Source organism: Lepisosteus platostomus, unplaced genomic scaffold, assembly GCF_059453375.1.
Source record: "Lepisosteus platostomus isolate fLepPlt1 unplaced genomic scaffold, fLepPlt1.hap1 Scaffold_122_H1, whole genome shotgun sequence".
Taxonomy (NCBI): Eukaryota; Metazoa; Chordata; class Actinopteri; order Semionotiformes; family Lepisosteidae; genus Lepisosteus; species Lepisosteus platostomus.
In genome coordinates, this window is record NW_028291503.1 from 1 (window position 1) to 9,714 (window position 9,714).

General features: G+C 49.7%; 1 non-coding gene across 1 annotated transcript; it reads left to right on the forward strand.

Annotated features, from left to right (window-relative positions):
* Positions 1 to 4,181: 4,181 nt before the first annotated feature.
* LOC148637357 (U2 spliceosomal RNA) lies at positions 4,182 to 4,371 on the forward strand. The gene has a single exon (XR_015931495.1). It is a non-coding gene; the product is annotated as a U2 spliceosomal RNA (small nuclear RNA).
* The last annotated feature ends 5,343 nt before the right edge of the window (positions 4,372 to 9,714 follow it).

Here is a 9,714-nt window from a genome sequence, read left to right on the forward strand (position 1 = left end):
GAAAGGGGGCAGCCCTGTCGTACGCCGGATTCCTGGGGAATGAAATCCCCCAGGTTTCCGTTCACGTTCACTCTGCTGCCCATGTCAGAGTACAGAATCTTAATCCAGCGGCCGAAACCGAAGCGTTCCAGCACCCTGAACAGATAGCTGTGGTTCACTCTGTCGAAGGCTTTCTCCTGGTCCAGGCTGACCACCTTCATGGGCATGTTCTTGTCCTCAGCCCAGGCGATGGCATCTCTGGTCAGCTGGAGGTTCGAGCTGACGGACCACCCTTCCACCCCACACATCTGGTCGCTGTGGATGATATGGGGGAGGGCGGTTCTCAGTCTGCCGGTCAGAAGCTTGGACAGGATCTTTACGTCCACGCAGAGCATCGTGATCGGCCTCCAGTTTTTGAGGTTGGCGGCATCTCCTCCCTTGAAGAGCAGGGAGATGACGCCCTCCCTCATGGTGTCTCCAAGTTTCCCCCGGCGGAAGATCTCCTGCGCCACTTCCACCAGATCTGCCGCCAGGGTGTCCCAGAAGCAGGTGTAGAATTCCTTGGGGAGTCCGTCCGGCCCTGAAACCTTGTCATTCTCCATGGACAAGAGCGCCGCCTTCAGCTCCTCGGCCGTGATCGGACCCTCCAAGTTCTCCCTCACCTCCTCCGGTACTCGTGCCGTCAGCCCCTCCAGAAAAGCATCACCTGCCTCCACCTCCGTCTGCTTTTCTGAAAAGAGCTCCGTGTAGAAAGCGGTGGCCGCTTCTACATTGTCGCTCTCGTCCAGCACTTCCTCTCCATCTCCCCGTCTCAGGCTGTGGATAACCCTCTTTTTCTGGGCTCCTCGGACCTGATTGAAGAAATAAGAGGAACAGGTTTCATTATTTTCATAATGCTCCCTTTGTGCCTTTACCAGGAAAGCCTTGGTTTTTCTCAGTGTGCAGTTTGCGGAGCCTCTCCTTCAGGTCCCGTGCCCGGGCTAAATTGAAGGCTCCTCCCCCGTTAGCCAAGCTGTACTCCTCCTCTAGTTGTCTCTAGAGTTGCGCAGCTTCCTTCCTCTCCCTGGCCGCCTTCTGTCCGCAGTACATCTGCGCAAGGGTTCGGGTCCTGTCCTTCACCGACTCCCACCATTCCACCACGGAGCTGTAGCTGTCTCTCAGGTCTCCCCAGCTCGCGTAGTCTTTCCGGAACAGTGCCCTGAATTCGTCTTCCTCCAGTATCTCCCAGTTCAGCTTCCAGTACCCACGACCGAATGCCGGCAGGTTGGTGTTAGCCAACCACACCGGGTTGAATACCACACCGGGGACACCGTCGCCGACTCCAGGGAGCAGGTCGTGTGCATAAAGATCTAGTCCAGGCGGCTTCACACTCCCCGGGAGTTTTTCCACGTCATTCCGGCATCGTTAGGGCAGCACCTAGCTAGCGTCGCTCCCCTTCTCCCGGTCAACATTGAAGTCCCCGCCGAGTACCACCTGTCTGTTGGTGGTGCAGGTCAGCAAACACTTCCTTCCGGATAGAAGGTCCCGTCGGAGCATAGACGTTAATTGCTCTCAACATCTGCCCCATCCAGTCGATGTCTGCGACCAGGATCCGGCCCTGCACCACCGAGAAGGAGGAAACCAGAGTCATCTCTGTGTTTCCGAGGGGGATTCCCATTCCGGAAGAGTGGACCCCTCCTATGCTCCATCATGATTCTCCCTTCGTCCATTCCCTGGTGAATGTCAGCTTGTCGCTTTCATCCTTCAGGTGGACCTCCTGTAAGAAACAAACTGAGAAAGACTTTGAGGCCAGATCATGAAAGACTCCCCGTCTTTTCACCGGGTCTCTCAGCCCTCTTACGTTTGGTTGTTAGAAAGGTAAGTTTTACTGTCATGATTAAACAAATGAAAGTTAAACCTCCTCTCTTTGTACTTACAGTGGAAAACTTGGGAGTCTACATCTGGGCAGTTTAGCCTAGATGTAACTCCTCTCGTTCGGGTCCTGGGTTGAATATGCTGGGCTCACTCCAGGTCTCGCTGGTGAGTGAAAAGCAAAAATGCAGGTCCAGCCCTACCATCAGTCCCGGCTCCAGGGCGGCTTCAAAGTAATCCTCGTCTTCCTTGAGGATACTCTCCGCCACCGCTTCGGGAAGGCTCTTTTCTTCCCTTTCTCCAGAAGTTTCAGGGACTTCCAGTTGCTGCTGGGCCTCGGGGGAGGGGGGCTCCACTTCCTGGGCTGCCTCTTCCTGTTGTTCCTGGGCCTCCGGAGAGGGGTTTCCGACTTCCTGGGCTGCCTCTTCCTGTTGTCTTTGGGCCTCGGGGGGGGAGGGTTCTGTTTCTTGGGCTGCCTCCTCCTGTTTTTCCTGGGTCTCGGGGGAGGAAAGTTCCATTTCCTCTAGGACGAGGAAACTGTTCTCCCTCACCACTCTTTTCTTTTGTCCTTCCGATGGTGGATCCACCCTGCATCTCTTCTCCCGCTTTCTCTTTCCCTTCTTGGTGGGAGTTATCCAGGGCCCTTCCTCCGGTCGGCCATTTTGTCCGTCGTCCTGGCGGCCATCTTGTGGCACCGATGCGGCTGGGGGTGTGGCCTCGGAAGTTTCAGTTCTCTGCGGGGGAGGTGCGAGTTCTTTGTTCTCACCTCTCTCCCTTTGTCTCAAGACCAGTTTCTACCGGCTGGCTTCCACCACCTGTGCAAACGAAGGTTTGCTTACCTTACATTGGCGAAGGTGTTGTCCCTCGGCGCCGCATCCGTCACACGTTTTGGCAGCCCGGCAGGTTTTTGCCAGGTGCCCCTTTGTTACAGTTGCGATATCTGATGATGTCACATGTGTTCTCCTGGTGGCCAGACTGTTTGCACTTCTTGCAGAATTCCGGCATCCTGGGGTAATAAAGGTACCACCCCCTGTCGGCTCCGATGTTGAAGCGGGCCAGGGGGTGCTGGAAACCGTCGACACCCTCTGGGTCCTCGGTACTGGCGTTTGCCGTACCAGACGCCGCTATCGTCCCTGATCTGTCGGTTTGCCCACCACAGTTACATACCTCCCTAGGTACGCTGTTATCAGTTCCGTTGGCACGTAGGGGTTGTATGTGAGGACTGTGATGGTCCTCTGGTTAGTCTTCCTCATAGGCTCCGGCCTGAAATCAGAGAAACCGGGGCACTTACCTTTTTCTCTGATCATTTTCGTTGCCTTTTTGTATGAGGCGTCCGTGGCCATGTAGGCCTCCATGTATCTCTCTGCCCTGTTGTCTTGCAGGCAGTAGAGATCTCCGGCCACCAACTGCAGGATCCCTCTCAGGAAGGTCATTAAGGATTTCGCAGTTGGCATCGTCTCTGCTTTCATGGTCCAGTGGAACCGGATTAGTGTCCTCTTGTCTGCCATCTTTCCTGGAAAGGAGAAAAAGGAAAAAAGGAAAGAAAGAAAGCAAAGGTTCTGTGGAGAGGAGGGTTTAGCTGCTAAAGGAGCAGCGAGGGAGCCCTGGCCTTTGTCCTTGTGGGCAAAGCCCAGCTAGGTGCAGGCACAGGAGGAGAGAGAGAGAGAGGAGAGCGGAAAGTGCTTCTGGGTCTCGAGGAAGAAAGCAAGCACCGCGGGCAGGCCACGTGTACCTGCTCCCAGCCAAGAGGCCAAGGAGACAGAGAGAGAGAGCGGATAGCGCTTCCGAGTCTCGAGGAAGAAAGTAAGCTCCGTGGGTAGGCCATGAGTACCTGTGTTGCTGCCGGATCCCACCCAGCTCAGCTACTGCTTGGCCTTAACCCCCTAGGCTCAACCTAGAGCGATACCAGCTCAAGCACTCTTCAGGATCTTCGATCGCCTTCTAGGCCTTTGGAAAGACAAGAACTGCGGGCATCCTACTTGAACTTGATCTTAGCCAAAAGGCCGAGAAGAGAAGGGTTTTGTATACCTGCGATGTCATTCCCCCTTTGTAGGGCTAAAACTAGGGGTTTGCTGAAGGCATTGCGCTTCATAGAACAGAAGTACCCAGACTTCTATGTGGAGTATATGGTGGACAAAGACCAGGTGATCGGTTTTCGTGTTAATGGAAAGAATAATGGTGAGTGTATGGACGTTGTGGAATAATTTTGTGAGGTGTTGGGAATCCCTATTACTAAAAGGGGAAAGGGTTTGCTGGCGCAGAGACTGGCAAAAATCTAAGGAGGGGGGCAGGGTTATGGAGTGGTATATGAGGGTATATGGAGTGGTTTGTTGTTATAAAATTGTTGATATGTTATTTATAAGAACTGTTTTCTAATAAAAAAATAAAAAATCTGTTCTTATCAGTTTAATATCCGATACGTCCCCCATGGGACTACATATTAAACGGATTTTTGGAACAGGGAGCTGGATCAGGAGCTTGCTCCGTCCTCTCCACGCATCGGCCCGGTATTGCAGCGCCTCCGTGAACGGTGCACTACCTTCTCTCAGCGGTGAAAAGACAGACATAGCTAGCAAGCAAGCGAGGTGGACTGGAGCTCCTTCTTCTCCAGTCTCGTCTCTCGTCCATCTGTATGTCAGTGTCTCTCTCTCCCCCTCCCCGTCTCAGGAAGGGGGCAGGAAGGAAGGCAGGCAGGCGGGCAAGAGAGAGGGGGAGCAGAGTCCGGCGGCAGGTCTCTGGCTGCAGGGAGGCCGGCAGCTGCGAGGGTCCTGGGATCCAGAGGAGTCGGCCTGCGCCACTGGGTGCCAGCGGAACGCCCGCGCATCAGTCCACGCCTTCAGGGGCATCGCTTCTCGGCCTTTTTGGCCAAGATCAGAAGGTGTGTGGCGTGACCGCGGCCGGACGACTTTTTCAGGAGTACGAGAAGGGCGACGGCGGAGAGCAGATAGCTTTGTGAGAGACGACCTGCAGGGAAGGAGACTTTACCGGTGGAGGAGGAGTCCAGTCACTTGGAGGAACAATTGCTGGTAACATTGTCGAGCCACCACTGGAATCATTCTGGGTTTAGCCCAGGGGGTGAAGGTGGGGCTCCCAGATGACTTTGGAAGCCAGTAAGAAGACGTCGGGAATGGGGGCCAGACCTTCATTGTCCCGTGAGGGACAAATGAATGTTACGGTGCATTTTGTGCTGAAAGCAGGAGATAGAGAAGGATGGATGGATAGGAGTGTCTTCGAGAAAGACATTTTGTACAAGATCTTGGGTGTCAAAAAGGAAAATGTTTTATGCTTGCAAGACTTTTACTGGAAGGGCACATATGATATCACCTTGTATTCTGGTAACCTTTGTGATGAATTCTGGTCCAAGACTCAAAGTCTAAAAGAGCAGGCGCCTCTTGACAAGTTTTATATTGAACCTCTGTTTGCCAGAGAAATGCGCACATTGACTGTGCATATGTACAACCCCCACATGCTAGAGGAGGACATTGTTACTTTTCTGAGGCAGTTTGTCAACGTGCAAGAGGCATGCAGGAAAATCATTGATGCCAAAGGGTTCTGGATGTGAAAGAGATCATATGCAGTCTGTTTGAGGCCAAGCCCCAGGGTATAAGGGGGACTGTTGCATCCACCCGCCTTCTTTTCCATCAGGGCAAACCGTGGTTATATGTACTACCCCGGACAGAAGTTAATGTGCCGAAACTGTGGCGGGCATGGACATGTTCAGTCAATGTAAGGAGGTAGCCTGTAGGAGGTGCGGGAAGCTTGGCCACCTAGCTAAGGATTGCAACAGCGCCCTAGTGTGTAATCTTTGCAGGCATGTATTCAAAGACTGTGCAAAAAGAGCTAGAAGTTTTGCGGACGTTGTTAGGGGAAAAAACTTACTTGGCAAGGATGTGGGTGACATGGCGGCGAACGTCTGGCAGCGGCCTGTGGCATCCCAGGAGACAGAAGAACCTGCAATGGGAGAAAAGTTGGATCCTTTGAAGACACGACAGCCGGAGAGGGACAGACGGTCTCACCATCAGAGGCGGCGGCACCTGGACTTCTGGAAGTAGACAACCAAGTGACTGAGGAAGGGAGGGTTGACCCTTTTGAGTGGTCGACATTGGGGACTTGGAGAAAGCGGGGAGGGGGTTCCAGAAAAGGTCCAGGGAGGGGAGATCTTTCCTTAGCACAGGCAAATTGGTATACTGCCCTGTTAATCTCCGATGAGGAGGAGAGACCTAGTACAACTATAGGGTTTGGGTTAGAAGAATCTGCTCTATCGAGTAAGGATATTGAAGGTGAGGATTGTTTGAATGATAGGGGGAGTGAACGTGAGGATGTTTGTGGTGAGGAGGTCGGTTCGGGTGATGTAGCAGGGCCCAGTAAGATAGCGACAGGTTGTGCAAAGCTTACAGAGCTTAGGAGGAAGAAAAAGAACAAGGCACAAAGGGCAAGCTTCTATGAATCGATTGGGGAACCTGCGAAACGGGTAAGGGATGGTTCTAGTGATGAATTCGACTCCCATGAGGAGAAAAGGAGTAAGGAAGGGATATCTACGTTATTTGAGTTGGGACCATCCCTTCAGAGTTTCAGTGAACAGGGGATTCTGGCTGTTACGCAGCTGAAGGAGTAGGAGAAGGAGGAGGAGGAGTTAGGCAAAGTGCAGGAGGGGATAGGGGAGGGGGAAGGTGAAGAGAGGAGGGAAGAGGAGAGGCTGGAAGATTTTTCCGGCCAGATAGTCGAGGAAACAAGCCTGGAGACAGGCTCTCCGGAGATTTTGTCCATTCCTTCCTTTATGACATTAGCCTGGTCAGCTCTGGAGAGTGTTTAACTCCAGGGCCCTTTGTGGGTGTACAGGGGAATAGCGATTTAGACAACCTACTCAGCCCTTATGGATAGTTTGTCCATTTGTACTATTAATGTAAGGGGTCTTAGGACCCTTTTTTTTTTAAGACTTTGAGGTCAGATTTTTACTTTTTACAGGAAGTTCACGTCAAGGGCGAGGGGGATAGTAGGCGTCTCTCTAAAATGTGGGGTGAGAATGCCTCAAGATGGAGCTCTGGTGGAATTCATTCGGCCGGTCTGGGTATTCTCATTGGGAATGAATGTTTTAATTTGGTTAATTCTTTTGTTGTCATTCCAGGACGAGTGTTAGTGGTTGATGGACAGATAGGGAGGGAAAGCCTGAAGTTAATTAACGTATACGCTCCTGCACAAAGAAGGCTAAGGAAGAACTTCTTTATAGCACTGGAGCCACTATTGATGACCAATAAGAGGATCATTTTGGGTGGAGATCTGAATGAGGACCTATCTTCTGATACGTCAGTAGGAACAAGAAAAATTTGTTCCCCGTTTTCAAATTACGTAGATAGTGTAGCACACAATGGTGGAGGGGGTAAGAGACCGACTTGGAGTAATAGCCAAGGAGTGGGAAAAAAGGCTTGATTACGTTTTTCTTTCGCGAAGTTTGGAGACTATCTAATCTACAGTTTTCCCAGCCTGGTTTTCAGACCATGATTTGGTTAAGGTTGTTTAAGGGAGATAAGGTCCTTTATGGTTCTGGGTTTTGGAAATTAAACACTATAATCTTAATAGAGGAAGATTATAAAAACTTGATTGCCTCCTGTTGGAAAAAGTGGGAAGCGAGGAGGGCCTTATATGATAACACTGTAGATTGGTGGGAGGATGTTAAGAGGTGGGTAAAAAAGGAAACCATTAGGTACTGCAGAAGTAGGAAAAGGAAAGAGGAAAGGAATCTCCAATTTACAAAGTAAATTGGAAGACTTATATGAACAGAAGGGTAGTGGAACGAGGATAGATAAGGAGGAAATCCGTAACTTAAGAATGAGTTAAAAATCTTATATATGGAGAGAGCCAGAAGTTCTTTTTAAGTTAAGGAACTTCTCCTTAGAATGTAGTGAGGGAAACCTGTCTTGTCTTTTCGAAATGGTCCGAAAGGACCAGAAGAAAATGACATTCGAAGGTATTCAGACAAAGAGTGGTGGCATCACTGTGGAGGCCAGGGAAATGGTGAAGGTAGCCACTAAATTTTATGAAGATTTCTTTAAGGAAGAAGTAGCCTCAGGAAACATAGATGAGGTCTTGAATGTTTTACAAGTCAAGATTTCAGATGGGAGTAGGACAAGATAAGAGGAGGATTTGTCCCTAGAGGAAGTGGAGAAAGCACTCCATAGTTTAGGGAGGAAGAAAGTTCCTGGAATAGATGGTTGAATTTATTAAACTTTCTGGCCTTTAATTAAGAATGCATTGTGGGCAGTTTATAAAGACTTACTGGGAGGGGAAGGCTTAGGACCGACAATGAAGACCAGCGTGTCGTCTTTGCTCTATAAAAAGGGAGACAAAACTTATTTAGGGAATTGGAGACCTATCCAGCTGTTGACAACCGACTATAAGGTTCTGGCAAAAATTCTCTGTTTAAGACTACATGAGGTTCTGGCTGAAATCATCGAAAATGATCAAACGTGTGGTGTGAAGGGTCGGTCTCTGATTTGGAACCTACACTTAAGAGACACGATCAGCTGGGTCAAGGACAGGCACTTGCCCTTGATTTTAGTAAGTCTCGACCAGGAGAAGGCTTTTGATCGATTAAGCCATGACTTCTTATGGAAAGTCCTGGAGAGGTCTGGTTTTGGAAGAAAGTTTATTGGTTGGTTGAGGCAGCTGTATTCCAATGTCGGTACCCGTGTTAACATCAATGGATTCTTGGGGGATTTTATTGACATAAGGAAGGGGGTAAGACAAGGATGTCCTTTGTCTCCGTTATTGTATGTGATTTATTTGGAGCCCCTGTTAGAACTGATCCGTGCACACAAGGAGATATCGGGCATAGTAATCCCAGGAAGAAGGGGTCAGCAGGCAAAGCTAGCTGCTTATGCGGACAACATCGCTCTGCTGCTGGACTCAGACAGGGGACTTTTGAGAGCGATTGAGGTTTGTCATTTCTTTGGGCAGGCGACAGGGGCTAAAATTAACACTGCCAAAAGTCAGATGAAATATTTTGGCATTTGGAAGACCCGAAAAGAAGCAACAGGAGGATTGACCTTAGTGTCAAGATATTTGGGGTGAACTTTGCCACATGTGGGTCAGCTCACTTAAACTGGATGGAGAAATTGAATATTTTAAAGGTAAAATTGGGCCGCTGAAAAGACATACAGTTGTCTTACACAGGAAAGGTAAAAGACGTTTTATCATCTTTATTTAATCTTTCTAGCATATGTTTTTCCGTTACCTCCGTTACATAGAAAGGAGGTGGTAAGATCTGTCTTCAATTTCATTTGGAGTACTAAATATGAGTATATTCAAAGGATGGACATGTACAGGAAAATAGAGGAGGGAGGGAGGGATGTACCCAACATCCCCCTTAAATTAGACGCCATTTATGTTTCCTGTTTATGCAAAGCCTTACAAGCAGACGTGACACATAAGAGCCAATATTTTGTCAGGCTATGGTTTACCTGGACCATGCCACAGCTGAGACCGATATGCAACTCAGGTCCTAAAGCGGATGTAATCCCTTGGCATTACAAGCACGCCGGGAAGTGGTTGAAAAACCATCCAGAGGGGAAGAAGGAGACAATATGTGTGCAGCAAAAAGCCCTTTATGACCTGGTCAATGTGCGATCAGACACTACCTTAATAGGGAAGAAAAAAGAGCATTGGGTGAGGGTTCAACCCATAGGCCTGGACAGTTGCTACAAAGATTTGAACTGGTTAAGCGTGTAGAATCGCCTCCCGGTAAGGGAGGTGATGTATCGAGATAATCTTACTAAAGCCAAACACTGTCCATATCCAAAATGTGAGAAAACTGAAACATTAAGACACGTGTTTTGGGAATGTGTAACAGGGAAACATGCATGGGGTGAATGTCAGCAACTTTTAGTG